Below are 12,141 nucleotides of genomic sequence, written 5' to 3'. Positions count from 1 at the left end.
ATGAAAAACTGCGACTATTTTCAAAAAAGCACTTTATCAAAATTTCATTAAAGTACTTTTTGATTGTAAATTTGATTTTACATTGAAAAATTAAGTTGAAAACTTTTGCGACCAATATTTCAATTTTTTGAAAAAAATCAGTATTGATTCAGAAATTCATAACTCGGTCAAAGATATTTTGCACAACCTGGAAATTTCTGAAAAGTTGGCAAAATGGCTTCTTTGGGCATACTGAAGGCACCAAAAAAGTTTCAGACGGATTAAAAAAATACAAAAATTAAAATTCAAAAAAAAAGACCAATTTCGTAGAGAATTGCTTAGCTGACTTTTAAGAATAATGGGGGGAGGAGTGAGGGGTAACGCAAGCTTTTAAAAATATTTGCGCCGTTTTTATCACTCAAAACCAACACCATGAGCATAAATAAACCCGTTGATTTACGGAAAAGAAAAAAAAAAATTGTTTTATTCCTAAAACAAAAATCTCCAAAAATATAGATCGTCTGGATCGTGCTATCTTGTCGCACGTCGATTTTAAAACAAATTGAGTTAAAGACGCCATTTTGTACAGCTTTAAATGTCCCATATGTTGATCTTCACAGATCCTCCAAAATCGATTTCAATCCTGAGATACTAAAAAAACAGAATAATTCCGTGCATTGTTATCACACTTCATATTTAAGAGGTTTCGATCTGATCTATACACGCAGAAAAATTAAGGGTTATCAAATTGATAAATAACATTATCAACATCACTAGTTTAAAGTTATTGTTTTGATAATGTTGATTTATCGTTTTGATAAACTTTAACCATCAAAACGAGAATAATTTTTATTGTTTTGATAAATAAAATTTTCACGCAATTTTCGCCATGCAAGTTTTCTTCTGTCAATCAAAGCATAAACAAACAATTGGGTCCTAAAATGAAGCTTAGATTGCTGATATTATTGTTTACAGCGATAAAGCTTATTTTTCTGAGTACAATGACCCCCTGTACGACCACATAGAATTTAAAATGGATTTTTAAATCAATTTTGAAAAATTAACCTCGCGGTCCTTCTTGACAGAAAAGCTCCTACTTGACAGCTTGTTCCAAGGGGACCATAGTTGATCCATCGAAAAAATGTTGTCTTTTCAATATTTTTTTTTTTTTTTTGCATGAAAATGAAAAAAAAGTGATCAGAAAAGGTTACGTGTTTTTTACCGTTGTACATAAAAATTGGCATAGGGCTTTAGTACCCAATTATTTAGTGACGTGCTGGAAAAAGCTTGACAAAAAATCATGTTCAAACGAAGTTTAGTAGACCGGGAATGCCGCAGCGACTTCTGTCCCGCGTGTTTCCCGTGGAGAACTGCATTTTACAAACCTCCGGGAACGGCGACAAACTGCGTGATCAAAGCTGGAGAAATCGGCTGCTTTTCCGGCATCATTTCCGACCCGGAGAAATAACAACAAAAGACTTATGCTTAGAGAAGAGGGAGTAAGTATTAACAATTGTTTTTTAATTAAGGGTACCTTTTGATTGTGCTAACTCCCCGAATCTTGCATTGAACTAGGTATTTGAATACCGTCAAACTACTTACTGGATGGATTTGACCTTGAGATGTGCGAGGAAGCTTGTGAAGAGTTGTTTTCGCAAAACAACATTGCTTACACGGTGTCGGAGTTGTTGGTCGAGCAGAGTTCCGAGGCGATTGAACCATCATCGAGGCAGCATCCGTTAATTCTCCGAGTTTAAGATCAACGACGTCATTAATGCATATTTGGAAATTGAGTCTCACCTTAGATTGCAAGATCAGCCAGAATGCGTAAGAAAATTGAGCAGAACCAGCGTCGGAAAAGGATAAATTCGCACATTTATGAGAATAAAAAAAAATATTTATATGTATTTTGCTTTTGTTTCATTTGAAATTAAAGAAAAAAAGGAAAAAAAAACGTTCAGAAAATGTTGATAAATATAATTTTCATTTTGATAAAAACACTTTATAGTTTTGATAAAAATATTTATCAAAACGAGCAATATGCTTATCGATTAGATAAATTTTGCAATTGACGTTTCTTTTATGACGTTTATCAAATTGATAATACATTTTGTCAAAATGATAAATTTCGGTTGTCAAATTGACAAGAAAACTTATTGATTTTGATAAAATAAATTATTGGTTGCCAACCGATAATTTTATTTATTGAATTGATGTCAGAAATTTATCGAATTGATAATTCATTTTTCTGCGTGTATAAAAACGCGACAACTGGCCATAGGGAGTTAAGTCAGAAGACGTTTTGTCACACGTACTTGACCGTCAAACGCAAACATTTGTAATGATAACTTAGGCCTACTAATTAATCCAAACTTCGAGACAATGCATAGAACGATCAGCCAAACAAAACGCGTTTGTTACTGTTTACATAGCGTGCTCTACACAGCATAAAATCCGATGGTAAAATTACACGCAGCTGGATTACTACTTTTATTGCTGTGTAGTTTTTGTTTAATCATGGTCAAACATTCAAACGTGTTTTACTCAAAACGTCAAAAAGCGACGTGCGACAAGATAGCACGACAGCGTCGATTAAAACTCTTTAAATTTTAACTAGATAGAATGGGTACAACATTTTCGTTGCTGATGGTAGTTGTTATAAAATGAAGTTTAATAAGGTTTTGGCGATAAAATCATAACAACATATATTTTTGAAAAATGTTTTTTTCCAACATTTAATTTAGTTTGTATTTTCTTCGATTGTTGATTCTCAAGATTCAGCGATAATGCATTCAGAAGTTAACATCAAAGATCACTTCCAACCTTCTCGAAGAGAACGCCTCTCAACACGAAGACTTGCATCAGAAGAAAACTGCCAAAAAGAGAAGGTGCCAAAAACGCTGATTACTGACAAAGTATCACCCCATAATCGAGTGTCAAAACGAGCCCCGTTTACGTGTGGGCGCCAAAAGCGCCGCTTCTTCGCTCTTTTCGCAAACGCAATCAATGAACGAGCGAGCAAGGTTACGTGTGTGAGTGTGTGTGCACAAGTAACTGTGTATTATGAGATGAGAGCGGCGCAAGCCTTGATACGAATTTTATTGCACTGCGATCTCGTCACCTTAACACATCATTTTAGCTCGTTTTGCAGCACCTCTCTCTGCTCTCTTCCTCTCTCCTGAGGGGTCGCTCATAAACTGGATCACCGCGCGCGTATGTAACTGTTATAAAATTAATATCACATCCACTCTTGTGGAACTTCAACGTGCGGCGGCATGAGAGTATCAAGGGAGAGAGGTAGGGGCACGTCCTAAATTGCATCTTCAAAGAGGCAGATCACGATGACGATGGGTTGCCAAACGAACCGCGGTAAATTGTGGCGGCTCCGGATGGGTTCTTCACCGGGAAGGTCCTCAGCACGTTGATGGCATCAACTTTTGGGGTCGTTTCGGGGTATGATGGAAGGTTAGTGACGCGCGTTCCGGTTTGATGGTTTTCCTTAGCGTCACAGTGCACTCAGTTGTCACTCTAAACTTTAAATTTGAAAACTGTTCGGATATTAAATCTGGAAACATTACAGGTTATCTTTGTTATGAAACTGAGTGCAAGTCTGCAAACAATGTGTCGAGTGTTTGTCGTTTCACCGCGGATCGTGCCGCGTATGTTTGTCAACCATAGAAGAGCTTGAAGCCGTTTCACGGGGGCCAATCAAGGCTCTTGAGATCAGTGCCATTTCTCCGGCTCCAGTCACGTCTCCAGACTATCAAGTTAACTACATCTGGCGGAAGTATGTGGCGGTACGTCATAAGTTAGGGTTCGTTCAAAAATTACGTCCATGAATAGGGGGAGGGGGGGGGGTCTAGGGTTTGTGACAGCCCATGTTGAAGGTATAGGAAAAGTGCGTGACAGGGGGGAGGGGGGGGGTCTGAAATCCCGAAAATCACTGGACGTAATATTTGAACAAACCCTTAGGAGTGTTTATGGTAGAACTCTTTTTATCATACTTTTCCTTATGTTTGCATTCTTTGAATCGTTTATCGCGAATGTTGTGACACTTTTTTCCTTCGTTGAAACTTATTTCATGATATTAATAAACAAAATTGTATGATTTTCTTTAATGTCTTTCATAATATCGACAAATTTGAAAAATTAAAATATATTCCAATGGTTCAAACAAAAGTATGTTCAAAATCCATTCAAAATTACCTAAAGCAAAATTTTTTAAATTTTTTTTTAACTAGCTGTCATTCCATTATGACGAAATGGTCTAAATATCACACAAAAATAGCAGTATTGAAAAGTTCATTATAAAACTAATTTTAAGTTAATTTTTTCTGCATTTCACAGGAAACTCGTATTCAAAAGTATTGTTTTACAAAATTTCAAGAAACGTTGCATGCAACTCGTTGCAAAACTCGATTTTTTCAGCACTCTTCGTATTCATCCAACCCAGCAGAGCCTCGTAAGAAAAATGTTCTTAAAATATCGTTAAATATCTTTTTTTACAACCCATTGCATGACTACTAGGAGAACGGCATGGTAATTCCATCGAACACCTAATGTTGACATATCAACACTTTTTATTCAAAGCTTTTAAAAGGCTTTTTTAACTGAAATCGAGCAATAAAAAGTCAAAGTAGTTATGTCACAGACATAACCGGAATGGCGTAGACTACATAAAGTTTTGATATGTGGACATAGGGTTTTCCATATCTTAATTTTGAAAAATTAGCTAGATACTTTACATAGATTTACGGAATAAGAACATAAATGGGAGATGGAACCCCCAACACGATAAAACTTACACACCCTTATGACCAACCCAGTAAAATAATTCTGGAAAGTAACTTACTCAGTGAAGTAATTCTGAAACAGAATTCATAAACGAATTGAATTCCGAGTGAGTTGACTGGAAAGACCCATGCCAAACACAAATTTATAGGCCCAGTAAATAAATATAAACTCGAAAATGACTAATTCCTCGTCACAGTTTCCTGTTCTGATGCAAACCATGATCATGCATGATCGAGCTTGAACTGTCAGAGCTCCAGTGAAATATGGGACGGAAGTTCAAAAAAACAAGCTTGAAGTCGCATTTCATGTCAATAAAACTTTTGCTAGAAAGTGTTAGCTCATCTGTTGCAAACAAATCCGCAGCTGCCATGTAAACATACTTTGAATGTGTTGGTAAATTTCTGACTAGAAAGTCTCTTCAAACACCAACACCAAAGAGAGGAAGGAAAGAGAAGAACGAACGATTGTTGGCAAAAGAATATAGGGGTGGAAGTGGGATTGGGGGCGAGAGCAGCCTCAGAAAGCTGTGCATTCCGTCGCCCCCAAAGACTAAAATTCGTTCCTGAAATTTAAATTCAAATTAGCTCGCTGCCTCGTCCCGGGTGGGACGAGAGATGATGGCAACTCTTTCAACAGTTTGGAATTTGACACGACGTAATTCTTTCAGAAGCGCTCGCCGCGAATGCGACGAGCTAGTTGGATGTCCTGATTGTTTCCTAACCACGGCTTGACCCACGAGAGGCTTTTCGGCGGAAGGCAGCAGGCGCGCGCCTCATCTTGTTGATGCCTCGTCCCGGGTGGGACGAGGGACGAGGAGTGAGGCAACTCCGAAGAGTTGAGAAATCCTCACCCCCTACCACGAAAGATCCAAACGGTCCGGCCATCGAGAGGCAACTGGCTGACGGTGACGACGAGAAGGCGATGCGCGCTTCTTTTCCAGTTCTGGTCCCTCTCTCCTGCTGCTGCTGCTCTGGGCCGAGCTTTCCTGCTGCTGCTGCCGGTCCGACGTCTGAGACGTGAATGGTAGAGTGGGCTCTGGCGCGCGTTCTTATATATGATTTCGGCCCGCTACTTCCCCTCCTTTTTCGCGACCGACAGCGTTGCTCGGATGATTTTCCCCTCAAAATAGGTACTTGACATTCCCGTCCGTGAGTGGGAAGCACTCATTTTGCTTGCAAAATCTCTGCATTTTGAAAACATTTTAAATCATTCAATTGTTTCAATAGTTAAACTATTTTGTCAACAATGAAAGTTTTATAGCAAATTGCTGAATAATTTTCGAATCGAATGGAACATAAATCGTGTCGATTCGATTAGAGGAAAGGAAGATATAAGCGTTTGACGGATGACGCATTTATCCAGGGCCTTCGGCCCGGGTTTTTTTGGAATGGCACCCCAGTACCTTTGACAAAGACGTAGTCTACGTCAATAGAACAGAAGTTTGGCAAAACAGGGTGTTTAAACAGTGGAAATCAAAGGAATTGGTTCCTAGTCTTCAACCTGCCAAACATATGAGAATTTTGCTATTTATGCAGAAGCAAAACACATCTGATTAAATTGTTATTTTTGACATTCAATGTAAAACACCGTTTTAAAACAACGACAGAGAGTCTCTGTCAGAGGCTTACGAAAGGGAATTAAGGGGAAAGAATATTTGTATTATTTAGTTATGACCTTGTGACAATACAATTATGCAAATCTTGCAATTTTAAAAAATGCTTTTGATTTTTGTTTATCTCCCATAAATTTTTTGTGGAGTATCGAAGATTTTTAAAGGCCTTTTTAAGTGAGGCATGCCAATAGTTACAAAATATTTAGTTTAAAATGCGTCCAATTCTCTTAAAACAGCTTACCTTGATAGTTTTCCACATTTTCAGAATGTCTCAATCTGCTGACAAATTCAGAAAGGTTTCCTCTCCTCGAAAACCCCACTATAACTAACGTTGACACGGCTAAGTGAGTTTCTCGACTCCCTAAAAGAACCCTTCGCAAATCACATTTCCCAACTTTGTAGCCACGTGTGTGTAAAGATGTATGTAACTTGGTATGCATTTTTTGCTTTCCCGTTTGTAAAAGGAGCAACAGTCACTTTGCTCGCCCCCACAGCCATTTCCAGCGCACGTCTTCATCTCGAAGATTTAAGAAGACAGTTCTAACAAGCATCGGTGCGTGCCTTTTCAAGGGGTTTCCGTGTTACATCATAGACCGAACTTCAAGGAGCAGGAGGTGCAGACATTCCTGTCGACACCCTTAGAGCGCAAAAATCTCCGAACAAGAGTCAGGAATGCGCCTCAAACATACACCGAAAAGTCAAAGGATAACGTGTCAGAGTCAGTCTGCGCCGGCAGGAAGGGTTTCTGCAATGTAAGCGGGATTCAAATTGAAAGTTGAAGTTGAAAGACATTCCACTTTGCGTCTCGTGTAGAACACAAGTAACCGGTTTGGCAGACTCTTTGGGTTGGGTGAAAAACTTTTCCGACGTCGTCTTGCCACCACGGTTTCCCCAAAAGTGTGAACATTTTGAAGAACGATCCAACTTTTAACGAATCGGCTTCTTTTCAACTGGTTGGTTGACTTGGGAAGTCCCAAACCCCTAAATCCCTCTTCCCAACAACAACAAAAAAACGGAAAAAGAATCATTGAACGAGCCACAAAACCAAGTCTCCGAGAATGAGAAAAATTCGGAAATGAAAAGCCAGTCCTTCGCACTTCTTTTGCGGAAATTTCCGCCATCAAGGAAAAATTTCAAAAGCGTCGCAAAAGATGGTACAAATTTCAGCTTAAATTGCCACTTTGGAGCGTAACAGTTTCGTCTTTTTTGCATGCCACGAGAAAGTGGTGTCCGAGAGTCGTTTTGGGGATTTTATCTGCGATAAACGAAAAATGGCTCAAATTCACTCAACGTTCATTTTTTTTTTTTTTTGCCAAACTGTCTTGCGATGTCCTAGAATTGCCGGTTTCTTGATCCTTTAGGAAAAAGGTTGGAATGTTTCTGCCTCGAAGCACGCCAGGATTTGCTTTCGCATCGTGGCGTGTTGTGTCCAGTTATTTTTTTTTGTGGATTTTTGCTCTCCCCAGAAGCGATAAAAGGTTTGGAATATTTTGGGGAAAGTGTACTCAATCGGGAAACTTTGTCAGAGAAGCCCGTTGGGTGGTATCCTTCATCAGTTTGATGGAGTTTCTTTTTTTTTTATTTATGCCCAAATAGGGCTTTTGGGTTTGATATCACCTCGTCCGTCCTTGAGACTAACTTTTGTGATGTGTCCCTGTTTACTCTACACAGTTAGCCGGTTACTCGTACCCATTGACTTGGGGTAGCGAGTTGGTTGTTGGCTGACCTGTGCTTTTATCCCATTCTGGTATGATACAGTTCATGAAACTGATCATCTTTTTGGGATGAGTGCGCCATACGGCGTATGGCGAGAGAAGGCGACTTCCTAGGGAATTCAGCCTTCGAGTAGCAATTGCTCCACAGGTGCAGAGCAAATGCGCAGAGCTTTCCAGCTCTGTGTTGCAGAAGCGGCATATGTCGTTGTCGACCATACCGAGTTTTTTGAGGTGATACTTTGCAGGACAGTGCCCTGTAAGCAGCCCCGTTACAGTGCGCAGTTCACTACGTTTTAGACCAATAAGCTTATTGGTAATTGCAGGTTTTGGTGTAATGAAGTTTTTGGCTTGTCTACACCCCTGTGTTGCAAACCATGTGGAAGAAATTTGGTTATCCTCCCATTTTTTTAACTCGTACTTTACAGCACATTTTGATGTACCCAGAAATGGTTCAGGACCAACAAATTTAGCCGATGACCCCTGCCTAGCGAGCTGATCGGCAAACTCGTTCCCCCTGATCCCACAGTGCCCAGGTACCCAGAACAAAGATACTTTGTTCCGGCGGGACAGCTCCCGTAGTACGTCGATGCAGTCCCAAACGAGTTTGGACTCCACCCTTGCGGCTTTCAGAGCTAGCAGTGCTGCCTGACTGTCCGAGAATATACCGATTTTCGCATGCCTATAGTTCTTTTTAAGGCAATGCACAGCGCAGGAGTATATAGCATAGACTTCTGCTTGAAAAACGGTGGGCCATTTACCCATCGAGATGGATAGTTTGATCCCTGGTCCAAAGATCCCAGCTCCAGTGAGATCACCTATTTTGGAGCCATCTGTATAGAAGCAGATAGTTCCTGGTGGAAGTTCTGGCCCCCCAGCACACCAGAGTCTACGAGTTGTTTCAACTGTATCGTATGGAGTGTCTATGTTGGGTCTCGCTTCCATGCAGTCTGTAACTGTTGTTACTAGAGGAGTTATGTCGAACTCCTTCATGATGCGCAGGTGACCCGTTAGATCACCTTCGTAGTTGATATTATGCCTTCGCTGTCGTAGTGCTCCAGTCTCCGCTTCCTTCTTGACGTAAAGATGTAGTGGTAGAATGTGGAGCAGTGCCTCCATTGCAGCGGTCGGTGTTGTTTTCATAGCACTTGTGATGGAGAGGCAGGCCAACCGCTGAACCTTGTTCAACTTTGCTTGCGCCGTCCTCTCGTTCACTTTTGGCCACCATACGAGAGACGCGTATGTTAGCCTCGGTCGTGCTATGGTGGTGTAAGACCAGAGAGCCAGTTGAGGCGAGAGGCCCCAGGTCTTTCCGAACAGTTTACTGCAGGTCCAGATGGCCGATATTGCTTTTTTAACGGCGTAATCCAGATGTGAGTTCCAGTTCATTTTGCGATCCAGGAAAACTCCTAGATACTTGACTTCAGAACTGAAGTCGAGCCGAACACCTTTAATCACCGGCGGAGAAATGTTATGTTTTCTCCGCCTAGTGAAAGGAATTAAAACGGTTTTGTTGGGGTTGATGGATAGTCCCTCTTGTGTGCACCAGTGAATGATGTAGTTGAGACCTGACTGCAACCTGCACGAGATCGTCGCGTCACATTTGCCCCTGATGATGAGGGTAACATCGTCAGCATATCCTATGACTTCGTACCCTAGTTCGGAGAGATTTTGTAGAAGTGTATCTACTACTAGCGACCAAAGCAAGGGTGAGAGTACCCCTCCTTGCGGACATCCTTTGGCCGCTTTCACGACTACAGTTGTATCTCCTAGCGATGCAGAAATTTCCCTGCTCTTAAGCATGGTTTCTATCCAGTTCGTGGTTGTAGCGTCTATTCCTCTGTTGAGAAGTGCCGTTTTGATTGATCCGTATGATGTGTTGTCGAAAGCTCCCTCAATGTCCAGAAACGCCCCTAGAACCGTTTCTTGATGCCTAAGTGATTTTTCAACAAGCGTCACCAGATGATGTAACGCGGATTCCGTAGATTTACCCGATTGGTAAGCATGTTGATGCCTGTGCAGCGGAGAGTTTTTCAGGAACTCCGCGCGGATATAATTATCCGTGATTTTTTCCATAAGTTTTAACAGCGTGGATGTCAGACTTATGGGTCTGAAGGCTTTAGGCAAAGTCTTGTCAGGTTTGCCAGCCTTTGGTAAGAAGATCACCTTAACCTTGCACCAGCTTTCCGGGATGTATCCTAGAATATAGCTAGAGCGAAATATTGTGATCATTTCGGGCAAGATGATGTCGCCCGCTTTTTGTAAGAAGATGGGAAGTATACCGTCGGGTCCAGGAGATTTCAGGGGCTCAAAAGCATGGAGAGCCCACTTGATCGACGTACTTGTGAACATACGTCGAGCAAGATGGATTGCCTCTACCGGAACGCTTCTTCGCACGTTGAAGTCCGCTGGTCTGTTGGTAACTGCTTCATCCTTAGTTGATGATCCAGGAAAATGAGTGGACATAAGCACGTCCAGAGTATCCTTGTTTGTTTTCGTGAGACTTCCGTCTTCCGTTCTTAATTGCCCAAGACCATTAGTGTGATCTTTGGACAGCGCCTTTTGTAGTCGGGTAGCTACGGGCATTGTCGCAATGCTTTCACAGAATCTTTTTTTCGATTCTTTCTTAGCATTCCGCAACTCAGCGTTGTATTTGGTGAGAGCTGCTCTATGGGCATCCCAGTTTCCCGAGAGTTTAGCCCTGTTGAACAAGCGTCTTGCTTCTTTGCGAAGATCTGCCAGCTTTTCGCTCCACCAGGGAACGTCACGGCACACCCTCCTTTTTTTCAACGGACAGCTTGCGTTGAACGCCTCTATGATCCTTCCCTGAAGATTTTCCGCTTCAGTTTCCAGTTCCATAGGAGTCCGAATTTTTGGATTGATCGGCATTCGCGTACCTTGCAGGTGTTCCTTGAAGGCATTCCAGTCCGTTTTAGCGGGAATTCTATATTCCTCAGTTTCCAGCGCCTTGGCTTCGATGTTGAAGACAATGTGCCTGTGGTCAGATAGGCTGGGCTCGTCCGAAACGTGCCAGTTTTTAACTTTTTCGGAGATTGAGGAACTACACAAGGTGAGATCCAGTACCTCTTGTCGAATAGCGTTGATAAAAGTAGGTTTGTCTCCCTCGTTGCATACATTGACATCGTTTGACGAAAGGTATTCAAGAAGGCACTCACCTCTTTTATTTATGTCCGTGCTGCTCCAGATCGTGTGATGTGCGTTGGCGTCGCATCCAATTAAAAATGGTTTGTTGACGTCTCTGCAGTATCTCACGAAAGCTGTGGTTTCAAGTGGCGGTACGTCGTCCTGGTCACCAGGGAAGTAAGCCGACGCAATTATCAGCTCCTGTTTTCCCGTGGCTGTGGGGACTTCTACCGTGATTGCAACGATGTCTCGCTGGATGAATTCTGTAATGGGAGTATATTTAATACCACAGCGCAACAGAATGGCAGTCCTGGGCTTAGACTGAGTGTTGCAGTAGATTAACTTACTGTTTTGTGTTGGTAATCCAAGAATCTTCGTGTTGTTAACCCACGGTTCTTGTAGTAGAGCAATAGTTATTTGCTCTTTCGTGAATCTCCGGCTTAGGACACTGGAGGCGCCCTTCGCGTGATGGAGATTCACTTGCAAGCAGCGAATGCTGCTCATTATTGGGATGAGGAACTGCCAGTTGCCGGACCCGCTAGTGGCCCGGGTTTTGGGCGGCAGTTACCCGCAGCTGTAGAGCCGTGTTTCTTGGATGCTCCCGCGATGGCAGATTCCAGTGGCTGAATGCGGCCAGTTACGGGGCCACGACCAACACCTTGCAGATTGCTCTGTTTGTTTTTGCTAGAACCAGGTGGTTGGAGCTTCTTGTTTGAGCTTGCACCTTGCGGAACCTTCCATGGTTTCGTCTTGCGACTACTTCCAAGTGGTTGTTGCTTGGATTCAGACTCAGACTTTTGCAGAACCGTCCCTGGCTTCGCGTTAACGTCAATCCGGTCAAGTGGTTGCGAGCAGCTCGGTTGAGCGCCCGATAGAACCTTCCTCTCCGTATTTTGACTG

Source organism: Culex pipiens, chromosome 1 (assembly GCF_016801865.2).
Source record: "Culex pipiens pallens isolate TS chromosome 1, TS_CPP_V2, whole genome shotgun sequence".
NCBI lineage: Eukaryota > Metazoa > Arthropoda > Insecta > Diptera > Culicidae > Culex > Culex pipiens.
Note: the sequence above shows the minus strand (reverse complement) of the source record.